The sequence below is a fragment of the Helianthus annuus genome, chromosome 6 (genome assembly GCF_002127325.2).
Source record: "Helianthus annuus cultivar XRQ/B chromosome 6, HanXRQr2.0-SUNRISE, whole genome shotgun sequence".
NCBI classification, from domain to species: domain Eukaryota; kingdom Viridiplantae; phylum Streptophyta; class Magnoliopsida; order Asterales; family Asteraceae; genus Helianthus; species Helianthus annuus.
Window position 1 is genome coordinate 8,471,199 of NC_035438.2, and position 16,194 is coordinate 8,487,392.

Sequence of the window (16,194 nt, forward strand, 5' to 3'; positions counted from 1 at the left end):
GCATGTCCTTTACATTACCATCTAAGCTTATTTTCACAAAAACAACTTCTGTTGACTTTTTAGAAACAAGTTTGACTCGACAATTAGCATGCATGTAGTGGGAATCAGAGATTACCCTTTTGAGGGTTTGTTTCCCACATAAATACCAACATATATCTGGTTTCAATTTGAGAAATGACTGAGTGAAACTCGTTTAATCAGAAAGTCAAAGTATATGAACAATCAGTTTGACTTTTACTAATAATCGATGCAAGAACGAATTAAAGACTGAATTAGAAGCTTACAAGGGTCCTATTGATGTTTAGCTAACACTAGGAATCGGCCTTGATGTCCAGAAATGCTCCAGAGATGCTTTGAGAGTTCTTGAGAGTAGAGAGTTCTTTGTTCACAATTTCAAGTGCCAAGAAAATGGATGAAAATCTGATTTAAAGCTCAATTCAGATGTTTGTAAGGAGGTTACTGTGGCACTAGGCATGCATGGCATCTTATTGGGGCTTTTGGAGGTGAAAAACAGCTGTTACACACTTAAATTCGGACCCAAACCAAAGCAGTTCGCGAATTCAGTTACTGGCAGCCCCACGCGGCCCGCTTGGGTCTGCCCAGGCGGGTCGCCTGACCCCTGATCAGACAAACTATTTTCCATTTTGGCAGCTTTGGTCCCTGAACTTGCACGCGATGTTTCGGCTGCTTATTTTGACTCGTAAACCCCCAAACTTGGTTTTTAAGAACCTTAGGACATTTACCAACATGGTAATGTCCTCGGATAACTTTGCGCTCAACCGAAAAGCCATGAAATTCGACGTTGACGCTTTTAGTCCCTTAAGTACGGTTTTGGCCATAACTTTCTCATACGTTGACGAAACTTCATGAAATTTTTACCACATATTCTACTGAGTATATTTTAGCTTTACAAAGCTTCGGGTCTGCCAAAAGTTCACTCAGAGGTATAAATTGAACATGTTGACACTTTTGGCCCCTATAGTTTACAATACTTCACTTTTGTGCAATTTCCGTGTCGTATGATCCATGAACCATCCGTTTAAGGTTATAAACATTATGTAGGGTTATCATAGAGTCTATTTATCCATTGTTAACACTTTGGACCCTTACGTTCCATAGTTTTCACTGTTTGTCACTTTTAGTCCCTCTAAAGTATGTTTTCACATACCGGAACCTTATGACACGTGTCAAGACATTATTGGACGAAATTTTTCGAGGTGTTACACTTACCGCCGCCCTTATGGCCCTTGCGGGCCGCGTAAAAGTTAAGTGTGGGTTTACGCGGGCCGCGTAAAACCCATTTTTCAGCTATAAATAGATCCGGTCATGAGCAGTTCAGTTGTGTCGAAAACATGCTGTTAAGTCATCAGAAGATTCAAATCAATAAAGTATATGCTTAATTATCAGAAGGAGTAGAATCAAGAAGCTTGTTAAATCAATACTGCATGCTTATACTGTGAGTCATTCTCTTTTTACCAAATTTGCTTTCAAAATCATGTCTGGTTTCCAAAGTTATAATTACAGGGATTAAGTCTTTGTAGTCTTCAATTACAGCCGGTATATGGGGTTTTGTGTACATTACTTGATAATCTTCACCATTGGACAACGAGTTAGCCAATGGGTGATATGACCATAGTCATAGAAACGAGTCGAGTGACAAATACTGTGGGTAATTGGTTGACATATAAACATTGTAATCGCTCTTAATACTGTACATTATAACAATGTGTCATTTTATCAAAATGAATGATTCACTCAGTATTTCCCTACTAACAAAACCTTTTTAAAAACGCGTTTCAGGTAATTACAGTAGATTGGAGTAAGAGTTGGATACGACACCAACAAGACTTACAGAAGTGGCTCATTTTATCAATTAAATTAAATTAAGAATTATCATTCGGGTTTATCCCATATTAAAAGCTACCTTTGTAAAACATGGGTTTTATCCCATCTATTTAATAAATAAAAATCCGGTGTTTTCTAAACTCTGATATTTTTCCTAACTCACGGTCCTGATGAAATTTCCGCTGCAATGTTTTTTTTAAATAACCACCGGTACCACTTGGCTACTCGCGGCGCCCGATTCCATCCAGGGTGGGGTCGGGGGTCGTGACACCTTCCCGACCAAATTCATTCTGCCCAAACTGAAACGTTGAAGGACGAGAACCTTCAAGCTGAATCCATGCGTGGCATGGAGAAACAACTCGCAACCAAGTCTGACGGTATTCGCTATTTTATGGAGAATATCGGTCCCTTTGCACGGTAATCTGAGTGAGCTTGTGATGGATAAAGCGCACAAGTCTCGGTACTCTGTTCATTCGGGTTCTGATAAGATGTACCAGGATCTTAAAATATTGTACTGGTATGTAACACCTCGTAAAATCGTGTCGAGTAATGTACTGACATGTATCCCGATTCCTGTTTATGCCTAATGTTGGCTAGGAGGGACTAATTTTGCCAAATGATGAAAGTATGAATGTGGAGGGACTAAAAGTGTCAACATGCTAAAACTATGCCTCTGAGTGACCTTTTACGGTGTCCGTATTCTCAAATAAGCCACTTGTTGGACAAGAGGAATCATCTGTGAAATTTATATGAAAGTTTGATACTTGGAGGACTAAAGGCGTCAATGTCACACCTCAACCGATGGCAGAATCATCGGGGCGTGTGTAACAACCCTCGTCAAAACCATTATTTATTATATTATTTTATTCAATAGGAAAACCTAATTAAGACACCCAAGTAATTCTACACAAACCCTGAAAGTTTCAGAACAATCGGAATCAGGATCAGGACCCCTAAAACTCAAGGGGGGTAAAACCTAGTTGACGATTATCTACTTAAAACGTTGTTGAAATTTAATTGGACCAAATTTCTGACTCATCAGGGCTAGTCCCGTGGGGGGCAAGCCAAAGAATTATAGGTGTCCCTTACGGACCGTAAGGGCTCAGGCTTACGGTCCGTAAGCAGGAGCAAATTCGTGTATAAATAGCAGGCTTCGGGACTTGCTTCTGGGCACTTGAACGACGAACAAAGTCGGAAATTAGACGGAGTTATGCTCTGTTTACCACAATTAACACACACACACCTCGAAACGCTGCCGCAATCAGGGTAATAACTCGATCGCTATTACGATTCAACGTCCGATCGATTGTAACTATCCAACGATTGTCCGGGTGCTGCTCAAATTGAGCTTATACTTTGTTATTCATCGTGATTCTGACTTGAATATTTGAATGATGTTCGAATTCGGACTATGCTCTGTTATTCGTTGCGAATCCGATTGAATTGTTAAGTATTGCACTTGTTAATCGTTGTAAGGGTTTAATCTCGTGAATTGTCGTAACTGCTGTATTAGTTACAACCCCGTTTGTGTGAATTGTTATTAGGATAATCAGTAGGCTAGACTCTGCCCAAATTGAATCAGCAATATATCAAGGCTTATCTGTAGACTAAACTTTGCCCGTAGAAATCTGCAATGTGAGTTCATTTCTCTTTTCGCACCGTTTGTGAGTCCATACTCTTTTATCAATGTTTTATCACCTTTTTGTGATATAATTATATTTACAAATGTTTTCCAAAATCATAAAAGGTTACCTGTTATACTTACAGCGATTAACTTTTTATATTCTATAAATAATTGATTCTGGATTACATGCTTTTGTGCCATAAATAATATATTTGACAAAGTAATGTCATAGGACATCATCATGTCCAGCGTCACTAGTTGAAAGAATGATCAACAGTGATATGACCAAAGACACTAGTTGAGAGAATGATCAACAGTGTTATAATTAGAATCACTAGTTGAAAGAATGATCAACAGTGATATGACCCCATCACAGGAATCGCCTAATGACAGTTAAATTGAATAATAGTAAAGTATAGTTATTTGATAAATTCACTATTGGACAAAAGTAAGCCAATGAGTGATATTATTGCTGCTATATTGGAACTGCTATCATGTGACAAAATACTGATTGAGTGGGGTAAATACAAATAAATATAAAAACCTTAATACTGTAAGGTATAACAATATATTTTATAAAAATGGAATGATCTCACTCAGTATTTTCCACTGACAAAACCTTTTTCAAACATGTTTCAGGTAATTACCATAGATTGGAATAAAGGCTAGATACGGCACTGAAAGGCATCAAGAAGTGGTTTATTTTAATTAAGAAATATTGTTTTATAAAATAAAATTTATCTTTATTAAAGCTACCATTGTAAAACAGGGGTTTATCCCATTTAAATCAAATCCGGTGTTTTATAAACTCTGATATTTTTCCTAACTCACGGTCCTGATGAAAATTCCGCTGCAACGTTTTTCAAAAATAACCACCGGTACCACTGGACTGCTCACGGCACCGATTCCGGCCAGGATGGGGTCGGGGGTCGTGACAGCGTGGCACTGAGCAAAACAGATTGTTCAAGAGAATCCACAACAACTATTAAGTGACAATATTTATAAAGTTTAACATCCCATACTATTAAATAAATAAGTCAAAACAGTCATTACAGATATTAAGTCTCAAAAACAAATTCCATTCCGACAACTCAGATTTTATTTGGTGGGTTTCTAGACTTCCTAACTTGATTGCAGCACAACATCCAATCAACCTGTCACATACGTTAAAATAAAAGTCAATACATAAAATAAAGGTGAGTACACAAGTTTTTATAGCTAATAGTATGAAAAGCGTTTATGCATAACCAGCATGTAACACGTAACAGGCGAAGCATGTAACTATCAACAATGATACAACCTAACCACGAGACTGTGTTGTAGAGTATGTGCGACACATGTTCCCTGAAGTGAACACGTGAAGTAAAGTAATGTGATCCCTAGCAACCCCTGTCACACAGGTGCTGAGTCCAAACTATAGTACTATCGTTGCTAGAGGCGGTCTAGTGTAACACTGTATAAGCATAGTAACAATCATTCAACAAATCACGTATAGCATGCGAGAGCGGTTAGCGTATATAAAGTGTTTGCGTTGTGTGTTATGTTTTGATATAGAACGTATGTAACACCCAAAAGTGCGTTAAACGAAAATGGGTTCGAGTATACTCACAGTGTGTGTTTAGCAAGTAAACACAATCTGGATTGGATTGAAGGGAGCGCGTCGGGTCAGCCTGTGCACGGAAACAGATGTATAAGTCTTCCTCAGGGCTGAGCGTTCGTAATCAGAGTGTCGAGTGGGGTAAAACGTGGGTTAAGTGTTCAACAGGCTATCCAAACGGATGGGTCCAGTCCATCCGGGCGGACGGATGGTCATCCGGACGGATGGTCATCCGGACGGATGGCCACTCGGGCGGATAGTCTGTTGGTGCATGCGTCTGTCGACTTCCTCTTGTATCGAGTCTTGTATAGAACTAGTTAGATCAGGGCACGAAAATCAAGAAAGTGTGAATTAGAGGTGATTCCGCTTGAAATGACACCAGGTCATTTCAAGCAAAATAAAAAATGTTCTAATTCTGCTTGAGTTGTAATGCTGATTTCGCTTGAAATCAAATTGTTCTAATTCCGCTTGAAATGAACATGGTGATGTTCAAGAGGAATCTCAACGCCTATATAAAGGCCATTCGAAGCGAAATCAGATAAGTTTTTCCGGTTTGTGCAACGAAGTGCTGCCGAAGTGTCGTCACGCTGTAAAACGTCATTATATCAATCAAATTGACAGTTAAAGTGATTTGTGTGCTGAATTGAACTTGATACGACTGTTTCTGCCTTTCGTATTGAGCTAAACTCTTCTGATCGATTCGTTCGGGTCCGAATTCGATCCTACAAGTGGTATCAGAGCTCAAGAGGAAGAGTTCATACCAATTCAACTGCGAATTCTGTTTTCTACACCTTCTTTTTCAAAATTAAAAATTTTTCACGGTTAAAATTGGCTAAATTTCTCACAGAATGTGCGCAATAGAATTTTAACAAAGCCTTGAAAGTTTCAGGCCTAAAATCGATCTAAAACTGATAATTTTTTTAATTCCGCTTGAAAACAGCTTGAGAATGATGACCAGCAGCATTTCATACGGAATTAGTTGGTTAATTCCGCTTGAAACTCTTATTCCGCTTGAAAATTTCTGCTGATTTCAAACGTGCTATTTTGCTTCAGTTGGGTTATTTCGCTTGAGTGATTCCGCTTGAATCGTTAATTCCGTTTCAAAATCTTTATTCCGCTTGAAAGAGGTGTGTGGGTTCAAGCGAAATCAGTAATCTCACTTGAACTTGGTGATTTCGCTTCAGAGTTAATCTCGCTTGAACAGTGATTTTGTTTGAAGTCTGTGATTTCGCTTGAACGGACTGTTTAAGAATTTCTTGAAAACCGAAACATGGCAGAGGAATTTTATAACGCTTTTGCTACCCCGATCACAGTTGCTCAGCAGACAATGTTGGAAAACGAAACAGGCACTATGCAAAAACCACCCAAACTCATGAACATCGAGGAGTATTAGGGTTGGGAAGAACGTTTTGAGAATTGGGTGCAAGCTAATTACTTGGATGCTTGGGAATGCATTGAAACAAAATACGTTAGACCAACAAATGATGACGAAGATGTGATTCCTATCAAAGATCTTAGTGCCGAGGAGAAAAAGAAATACAAAAACAAAAAAATGATGATCAGTTTACTACAACAGGCAGTTAAAGAGGATATCTTGGTATTATTACAACACACTGGGAGTGCATATTCGATTTGGAAAGCATTACGATCTAAGTTTGTTGGAAGCCAAGAGATGATCAAAAACAAGAAATCACTTCTGAAAAAAGAGTTTGATTTATTCCATGGTTTGAAAAATGAAAGTACAAAGCAGATAATTGAAAGATACTGCAATATGTTGGTAAACATGAAGAGAGTTAGCATCAACGAAGAGAATGAAGTGTTGATTGAGAAACTGGCTGATGCATTACCACATGAGACTTGGGGTACATACTTGATGATGCTAAGCAACAAAAAAGGTTTCAACAATCCAACACTAAGCAAGTTCATTGAGAAGCTTGAAGCACAAGAAATGGAACAGATCAAGATTTCAAGAATGAAAGTGTTTGATGGTGAACAAGACATCAGTTTGTACTACAAAGCAGGATTGAATGAAAAGACAAACATGTCACCAAAAGTTGAAACAGCATTTAATGCAAAAGGTTCATCTAGTGGTTCATCTAAAGGATCAAGCAGTAAAATGAGTTTTTCATCATATCCATCTTTTGATCCGAATTCGGCAACAACAAAGAATGGCAGGAAATTACAGTGCAACATTGTTTTGAATCTAGAGGATGATCAAGATTACACAGAAGAAATTGCAAAAAGCCACATATCTTTGTTGGGAACTGCTTTAGAGTCATATGGGAGTTTTGTTGCAGGTCGGATCGAGAATCCAATGCTGACTAAAGAGGATTACGATCAGATCGATGCTGAAGAGATGGAGTTAATGGATATAAAATGGTGTTTAGCTAGCGTGTTGAGGAGAGCTGAAAAATTCAAACAGATCACAGGAAGAGATGATCTACGTGAAGCTAATGTTTCTACTTTAGGTTTTGACAAATCTAAAGTCACTTGTTTTCGTTGCAGGGAAAAAGGACACTTCAAGAGGGAGTGCACCAATCGCGAGGCAAGTGGAGCTCAAAATCCGTTTAACAACAATGATTACTACCGGAAGGCCATCTACCATCAAGTTGCTCAACAACCAACTCAACAACAGGCACAAACAGCACATGGAAGGAATGTGATTGAAGAATCTTCAAAGATAGTTTGTATGGTGAATCAAGATGAAAAGAAGCCATCAACAGGGTTCAACTGGGATAAATATATACCAGCTGATGGTAAAGCATGTGTGATTGATCAAGACGATGAAAAATTACCTGAAGGGTTTAGCTAGGAGAATTTCAATTGGGATGATTATGATCCTAACAAAGCTCCAGTTCACACAGCTTTTGTTGCCCGAATTGAAGAAGATAGTGATGATGATACTGAGTATTATGCAAAAAGAATGAGAGATCATTTGAAAATGATGGGAGAAAGTGACAGTGAAGATGAAAAAGCTAAACAGAAAAAGAAAAAGATCAAAACACCGGTCAGCAGTGATGATGAAGATGTTCCGGTGGTCAGAAGAAAGGTTAAAGAAGTTCAAAAGTTCAAGATTAGTGAAGAGGTTGATGCCAGAGAGATTCCTGTGAATTGCGAAACTTGCGAGATTATAAAGAAGAAAAATAGTGAGTTGATCAACAACATGAACAGGTTAAAGGAATATTATGATGTGTTGAACAAAGCAATGAACATGTACAATGACACTAGTGAAGAACAGGCAACAGCAATGAAGACACTTCAAGGAGCGTTCATGATTAAGCAGAAAGTTGTGAACAACTACATCGAGAAGTGTGCTGTTTTAGAACAGAAACTGGAGGCTCAAAGAATTGAAACTAAAAGAGTTAACCGTTTGTTGAAAAGTTACTCATGTACTTCTTATGTCATTGACAGGATTTATCCAACTGTTGAAGGCATGAAGGCATTTGAAGATGATAAAGTGACTGAAGAACAGAGGGTTACTGAAGAAAAAACTTCCGAGAAGAAGAACGAAAAGAAGCATGACACAAAGAAAAAGACTGACAAAAAGAATTCTGGTAAGAAACAAGGTGTCAGTTATAACAAGTGTCCACCCCCGCTGGAAAATGGATATTTGCCCAGAAATCCAAATTTTGAAAGAGTTCAAAAGGCTACAAACTTACAGTGGGAGTCAGAGTCCTCAGTCAATTTGCCAGAAAGTATTGATGTCACGTTTACATCGTCTGAAACTGATCAACAATCTCAATTGATGAAGTAAGTGGTGGATCATGTGTTAGATAACGATGAAACTGAGGAGTCAAAGTCGGAGTCTATGTCGGAGTCAAAGTCTGAGTCCAGCACTCCGGGTCAAAATGAAAAACAGGGCAAAAGAGTTTATGATAAAGAATTCCTGTTATCAAAATCTAATTTGAATGATGAAACATTTAAAATGGCATATACTTTGAATGATTCGGACAAATTATATTCTGATGAGGAATTTCCAATAAGAGGTGTCAAAACTGAGATGATAAAAAAGGTTTTCAAACTAACAGAAATCAATATTTCTGAAATAAAAGATTTAAATCTTACTGATAAACCTAAAAAATACACCTCAAGAACTCAACAAAGAGAAAACAAGAAAAAAGGTTACGGTTCTGGTTCTGGTTATCGAAAGAAATCAAACCATAACGGTAATTTCAAAAAGAAAGGTCTTGGTTTTACTCCAACAGAAAATCAGAAAAATGAAAAATATGTTCGAGATTTTAAATCAAAGATGACATTTGTTTCAGGTACATCTTCTGAAGAAGAGAAAGAAAGGTTATTCAGAAAGCAGTCAAACAGAGATTTCCTTGCAATGAAGCAAGATGAGATGAAGACTGTTGATCAGAAGAAGGAAACTCGAACCTGTTTCAAGTGTGGAAAAACTGATCACATTTCCATGAAGTGTTCACAGGAAATTCAAACCAAACAGGGAGTTTCTAAACTGAAAGAGAAAGTGGTTGAGTTTGAACCGCCAATTGATAGAACCAAACTATTCAAAAATTCAAAATTTGAAATTGGTGAATGTTCAAACAGGTTTTACAAGAAAAGAGCTAAATCTGACAACCAGAAATGGGTTGTTAAGAAGTCTGGTAATAGTTATAGCGATGATTCTGATAGGTCAAAATCAGAGGAGCTATCTTCTGGTGATGAATCTGATTCCACAAAATCAGAGGAGCCCACAGGTTAAGGAAAATGGTGAAAAATCAGTTCTGACTGTGGATGATGAGAATTTTCCACCACTTCGGGCTGAAAATTTCAAGAAGAAAATTGGTAAAGTTGAAATTTCATACCAATTCTATTCTGACAAAAAGGTTTTTGATGTTGAAAAGGCATTTAACCCCAAAGTAAAACACCTCTTTGGAAAAATGATTGACAGAAAAGTCAAAGGAGTTAAAGAGTTCTATGAGAAGAAAACGGGAGGTAAGAAACCAAGTGTTGGTAGCTCGGTAACACCCAAGGCTGGTCAGGCTTGGGTGGATATATTCTTTGAATAGAAAAACCTGACTTGCCGGAGTTCCCAAGTTGGTAATCGTGGAGCATGAATCAGCATCTTTATTAAAATAGTTTTAAAATGGTTAAGTGTGACTTGCCGGAGTTCCCAGGTTGGTAAGAGTGGAACATGAATCGGCATCATTCTTAGTATTTGGATTGGTAATTTTACAAGTGGTAAATCAGGGACATTAAGTTGTACTTGATTTCTTACAAGTGGTAAAAAGGTTTGATTTTACAAAGTGATTAATCAAGGTCATTAATTTGAACTTGATGTAATCCTCATACAAATGGTTAAAAAGCAAGATGATGAACCCCGAACCTACATGTGGTAAAATCAACAAAATTTATTTTCGGAAAAACCATTTTGATTAAAATAAACTTAAGTGTTTTGAAATCATAATGGGAAAATAGTTTGTTGAGAGGGGGAGTTCTGATTGTTTATGCCGAGTGAATGGAGAATTGAAGCAATTCACAACAGTTGTCAACTTTGTTTTTACAGCTTGTTTTCAAATTTCTTTAAATGTATTTGCATTTTAGGGGGAGTAAGAATTTTAAGAAAATCCAAAAACATTAGAAAATTTGGAAAAGACAAAAACATGATAAAATGAAAAATGAGTTTTTGTGTCAAAGAAGAGGAAATGATAGTACATCAGTGGACTATCACAACATGCTAAAGATATGGAAAGTTAAAAATGTGATAAACAATCTCACTGAGGATGTGCCAGTAGGTTTTTGCACATTTAGTAGATTGTGACAGGATATAAACTTAAATTTCAAACTTTCTTACCTCGTGGGTAACATTTCTTGGATATATGGGTAACCCCCGAAATCTTGTTTGAAAGGTCCCTTTTTCTGAGATACTAGGTCTTTATACTCAGTGATATCTGGGGTATTATCCCGGGACTTCTGATTTTGCGGAAGCAATGGCCTAGTCCCCGGAGAATACTTTACGCTTACTTGAAATATAGCCTACCCTCAGCAAAAATGATGAAACAATAAAATTGATAATCATTGCTGTTGAAGAAAAGATCCTCTAAAGGGGACACACCAAAAGTCGAGCCGTCATCTCTCTGCTGAACGGAAGTTCTGACCTGAGCTCTCACGGTTTCGCAATTTAACCCCTTTACAGATATCATCTAGGTATACTCACCTGTAAGACTGAATATTGGGATCTGGATACGGGAGTATATTCAAGTGGTGGGACACGCGAATAAGTTTAAGTTCTTAAAACATTAATCTCGTATCTCGAAACATTTGAACTTTGTGTGAAAATTTAAATGGCTCAGTACACTGACAATCTAGTTGAATTGTTTAGAACTTAAAATGAAATCAAGCTTAACGGTGTTGGTGATTTGTCTCATAAACTGATATGATCCTCTTACACAAACTCACAAAAAAATATTGTCTGTAAATATTTCTTTACTGCATTTCATATTATTCAAAAATCCAAAAGATTTTATGTGTGTTTTAGCATAAATTTTGAAAAATCCAAAAAGATTTTCGTCAACTGTTGTTGGAAAGCTGATGTTCAAAATTCCAAGTGCTAAACATGATGAAGATTATTTTGAGTGGAAGATTGTGTTTAAAAAGGTTTTTAAAATCTATTCTGCAAGTGGTTCGTCAGAGATTTGCAAGTAGTGTCTAAGACTGTCAAATCTTTATCATAAAAAGCTCATGTTTGTGGTAGAGAATGTGCAGGTTTGAGTAAGAGCTAGGTTAGTCGATCCTGAGAAGCTTGTGATTGAAAAGAGCCAGGATTTCGATTCAAAGCAGAGTATAAGCCAGGCAACGATCTTGAACGTGTGAAAGCCAGACTGCGATCCCAGTTGATTGATAGGGGGAGTCTGTGAGAGCCAGAGCAAGCATTGATTCTGGATTTGTAGTAATGCAAGAACGAAGAAATCAACATTCGAGGAAGAGATTGAAGACAAGAGAGAAGAAAGAGATTTGAGGATGCTTTACAGTGTAAAATACTTTGAAGAGAAGCCCGAAGACTGATAAAGACTGAAGATGCGAAGACTCAACACTTTAAGACTCGTCAACATTCGAGTGGGAGTCTGTTGGTGCATGCGTCTGTCGACTTCGTCTTGTATCGAGTCTTGTATAGAACTAGTTAGATCAGGGCACGAAAATCAAGAAAGTGTGAATTAGAGGTGATTCCGCTTGAATTGACACCAGGTCATTTCAAGCGAAATTAAAAATGTTCTAATTCCGCTTAAGTTATAATGCTGATTTCGCTTGAAATCAAATTGTTCTAATTCCGCTTGAAATGAACATGGTGATGTTCAAGCGGAATCTCAACGCCTATATAAAGGCCATTCCAAGCGAAATCAGATAAGTTTTTCCGGTTTGTGCAACGAAATGCTGCCGAAGTGTCATCACGCTGTAAAACGTCATTATATCAATCAAATTGACAGTTAAAGTGATTTGTGTGCTGAATTGAACTTGATACGACTGTTTCCGCCTTTCGTATTGAGATAAACTTTTCTGATCGATTCGTTCGGTCCGAATTCGATCCTACATAGTCTGTGATCCGTTAGAATTTTCGAAGTTTTGATTAAAATGTTTTAACAGTCGTGGCAACAAAAATTAAACAATGGATATCACAGGGTCAGGTCATCCAGACGGATGGCCATTCGGGCAGATGATATGTGGTTGAAGTTTTGAAAAATTTTCTAAGTAAAAGTTTTAAGTTAACGGAGACGGCGTGACGACGTGTCAAACAACGGAAAATATGCCAAATCCAGTTCATTCGGCTGGATGGGCCAGCCCATTCGGACAAACGTGCTGTTCTTGATGAAGATTCATGTTTGACCCGTTAATCGGTCCATCTCTTTGGTGGAAATCAGTTCTCAAGCCGGCTTTCGACTAAGGAACGAGTCGAGAGTCTGATTGAGTCCTGATTCCATCAATATTGTGTAAAAACCGAGGAGCAGTTCAAAACTAGTAGAAAAATGTTGAAATCTTTCATAACTAAGGTGTGATCCCACCATCTCTATACTCCACCAATAGCTTGGTTATTAATGGAATTCTACTGGGTATCTTGTTATTGTATAAATGTAGCAATTTGAGCAAATTTCTTATATTGGGTATAAGTTGTAAAAAAAAAAATTGCATTATATAGAAACAAGTAGCAAATAATTTATACATCATAGTGTTAGCGGAAAAAGAATAGTTAATTAGTAACTAAAGAAAAAAGATTAAATTCATGGAATGACAAAACAAGGAAAAACCATTGTTGTTTACTTTTATTTAGTTATATCACTAGTATTAAGCCCCTGCGTTGCAGCGGTTGTCATAAAACCGTGTTAAGTAGTAGCAATACTATACCATTGTTAGCGACCACCAACATCGAAAAGGCTCGTAAAAAAAAATGGGAAAAAATAACACCGACCGAAAAGCATACGTAAAATCTTTGAACCACGCACACTCGTTGCTGAGAAATTAAGACGAAACGTAAAACACGGAAAAAAATAACTAAGTCCATCCAGGACCCGCGTGTTGGACAAACTTGTCAAACGCAGAAAAATAGATGTGACGCGACGGGCCAGTCAAACAGTAAAAAAACATATGAAAAAATGTTGAAACCCACACGCACGTTGCGGCGCGTTAACTCACAAAATTTAGACAGAAACGAAAAACTTGGGAAAGATGAAAAGTATTGTGGACCAAATTGAAAATAAAAAAGAGTTTGGACTAAATTGCAAAAGATGAAAAATTTGGGTTAAAAGTAAAAAACAAAGGGCCTAAATTGTAAAATTGAAGTTATTTATTAATTTTAGATAAAGATAATGATAAAAATAAATGATATCTATATATTAGTTATTAATTAATATGAATATTAAAATAAATTTATTAAACAAATATAAATAAAATTTATGAGGTTTTTGGAGAGAATGACATGTGTCATTATTTGAAGTCTTTTATTATAAGTTAGATTTTATAACGTGGATAAGTTTTAATTCAATATCATATACGTTGTCTAATACTTATATAAGTTGCATAAGATGTAACTTAAAATTTCGGACTTTATAACTATTTGCAATACATGAGGATGAGATGCAAAAATAGGGTGTGATCCTAAATTATTATTATTATTATTATTATTATTATTATTATTATTATTATTATTATTATTATTATTATTATTATTATTATGTATATACAATTGAGGTATGTTTTTAGGAACAGCACCTCTTTTGCTTTTGTATTTATTTATTTATTTTACTTTGAGTTAATTATACAAATAGGTCCTGTGGTTTATACATAATTTCGCCTTTGGGTACTAACTTCTTTTTTTAACAGGTTTAGGTTTTATGGTTTCAATTTTGTAACACCTTTGAGTACTAACACCAAAATTAGTTAATTAATGACTAAAATACCCTTGCATTTTTTCAAGTTTATCAATGTAACACATTTGGGTACTAACACCTAATTTTATTTAAGTTTAAATCAATTTTACAAAATCTATTTATTTTTTTATTTTAATTATTTTATTATATCTCTTAATTAACATAAACTCTATTTATTTTTTTATTTTCATATTTTTATTAAATTTCTATTTAACATAAAATCTACTTGTTACACCAATATTTTTTTAAATAGATTTTTTAAATAAAATCTACTAGCTATATAGTTTTATGTAAATTAAATTTTCGTTTTCAATTTTGGATTGAAATGATTGATAATAATAAATATCTTTCATGTAAAAAAATTTAAGCCTTTTTTTAACTCGTTTTTTTATTCATTTACATTTTACTATTTTAGAAAGATATTTAATTTACATAATACTATATAGCTAGGTATTTAGATAAAACTAAAAAAAATTAAGCCTTTTTTTAACTCTTTTTTTTGTAAAATATATATTTAATTTACATAAAGCTATATAGCTAGTAGATTTTACTGGTGCAACTAGTAGATTTTATGTAAATTAAATATCTTTCTAAAATAGTAAAATGTAAATGAACAAAAAAAACGAGTTAAAAATGGCTTATTTTTTTTACATGAGAGATATTAATTATTATTATTATTATTATTATTATTATTATTATTATTATTATTATTATTATTATTATTATTATCAATCATATATATCCAAAATTCAAAACGAGTAAGGTTTACATTATTTAAAACTAGTAAGAAATTTAATTTACATAAAACTATATAGCTAGTAGATTTTATTTAAAAAATCTATTTAAAAAAATACTGGTGTAACAAGTAGATTTTATGTTAAATAAAAAAATTAATGAAAATATGAAAATAAAAAAATAAATAGACTTTATGTTAATTAAGAGATATAATAAAAAGATGAAAATAAAAAAATAAATAGATTTTGTGAAATTGATTTAAACTTAAATAAAATTAGGTGTTAGTACCCAAATGTGTTACATTGATAAACTTAAAAAAATGCAAGAGTATTTTAGTCATTAATTAACTAATTTTGGTGTTAGTACCCAAAGGTGTTACAAAATTGAAACCATAGAACCTAAATCTGTTAAAATAAAAAGTTAGTACCCAAAGGCGAGATTAGGTATAAACCACAGGACCCATTTGTGTAAGTTTTAAGTCCCATAAGTTTGTATGTTTTACTTTCAAGTGTTAAGTTTTGTCTTTTTTTGTCTTTATCTTAAAGATTCATTGGTTTAAATTCGAGTTTAACTTCGTTTTGTGTCACCTCATGGTATAAGTTTGTCTTTATCTTTGCCTACGTTCTACGTCATATGGCGGCATAAATTCACATTTTTTGTTTTACGATTTCTCCCCTATATTTTATGTTACATGACGGTATAGATTCATGTTTTTTACGAGTTTCCCTAGGTTTAGCGGTCGTTTGCTTACTACTTAGCACAATTTTACTAAGTACGTGCCCGCAACACGGGGCTTGAAAACTAGTTTTATATAATAAAAAAAGCAAATGGGAATAGTACTATATATTATTTGTTTTTTTTTTCTTTAATAGTTAAATAACTAACATATATAATACTATAATATTATTGTTTTTTATAATTAATTTGTGTTTCTAACCTTAAACTTTAATAGATTTATCATATGACCCCTTAACTATAATAGTTTTTTTATAATCGATTTACGTATACGTCTGAACTTTAATAGATTTATC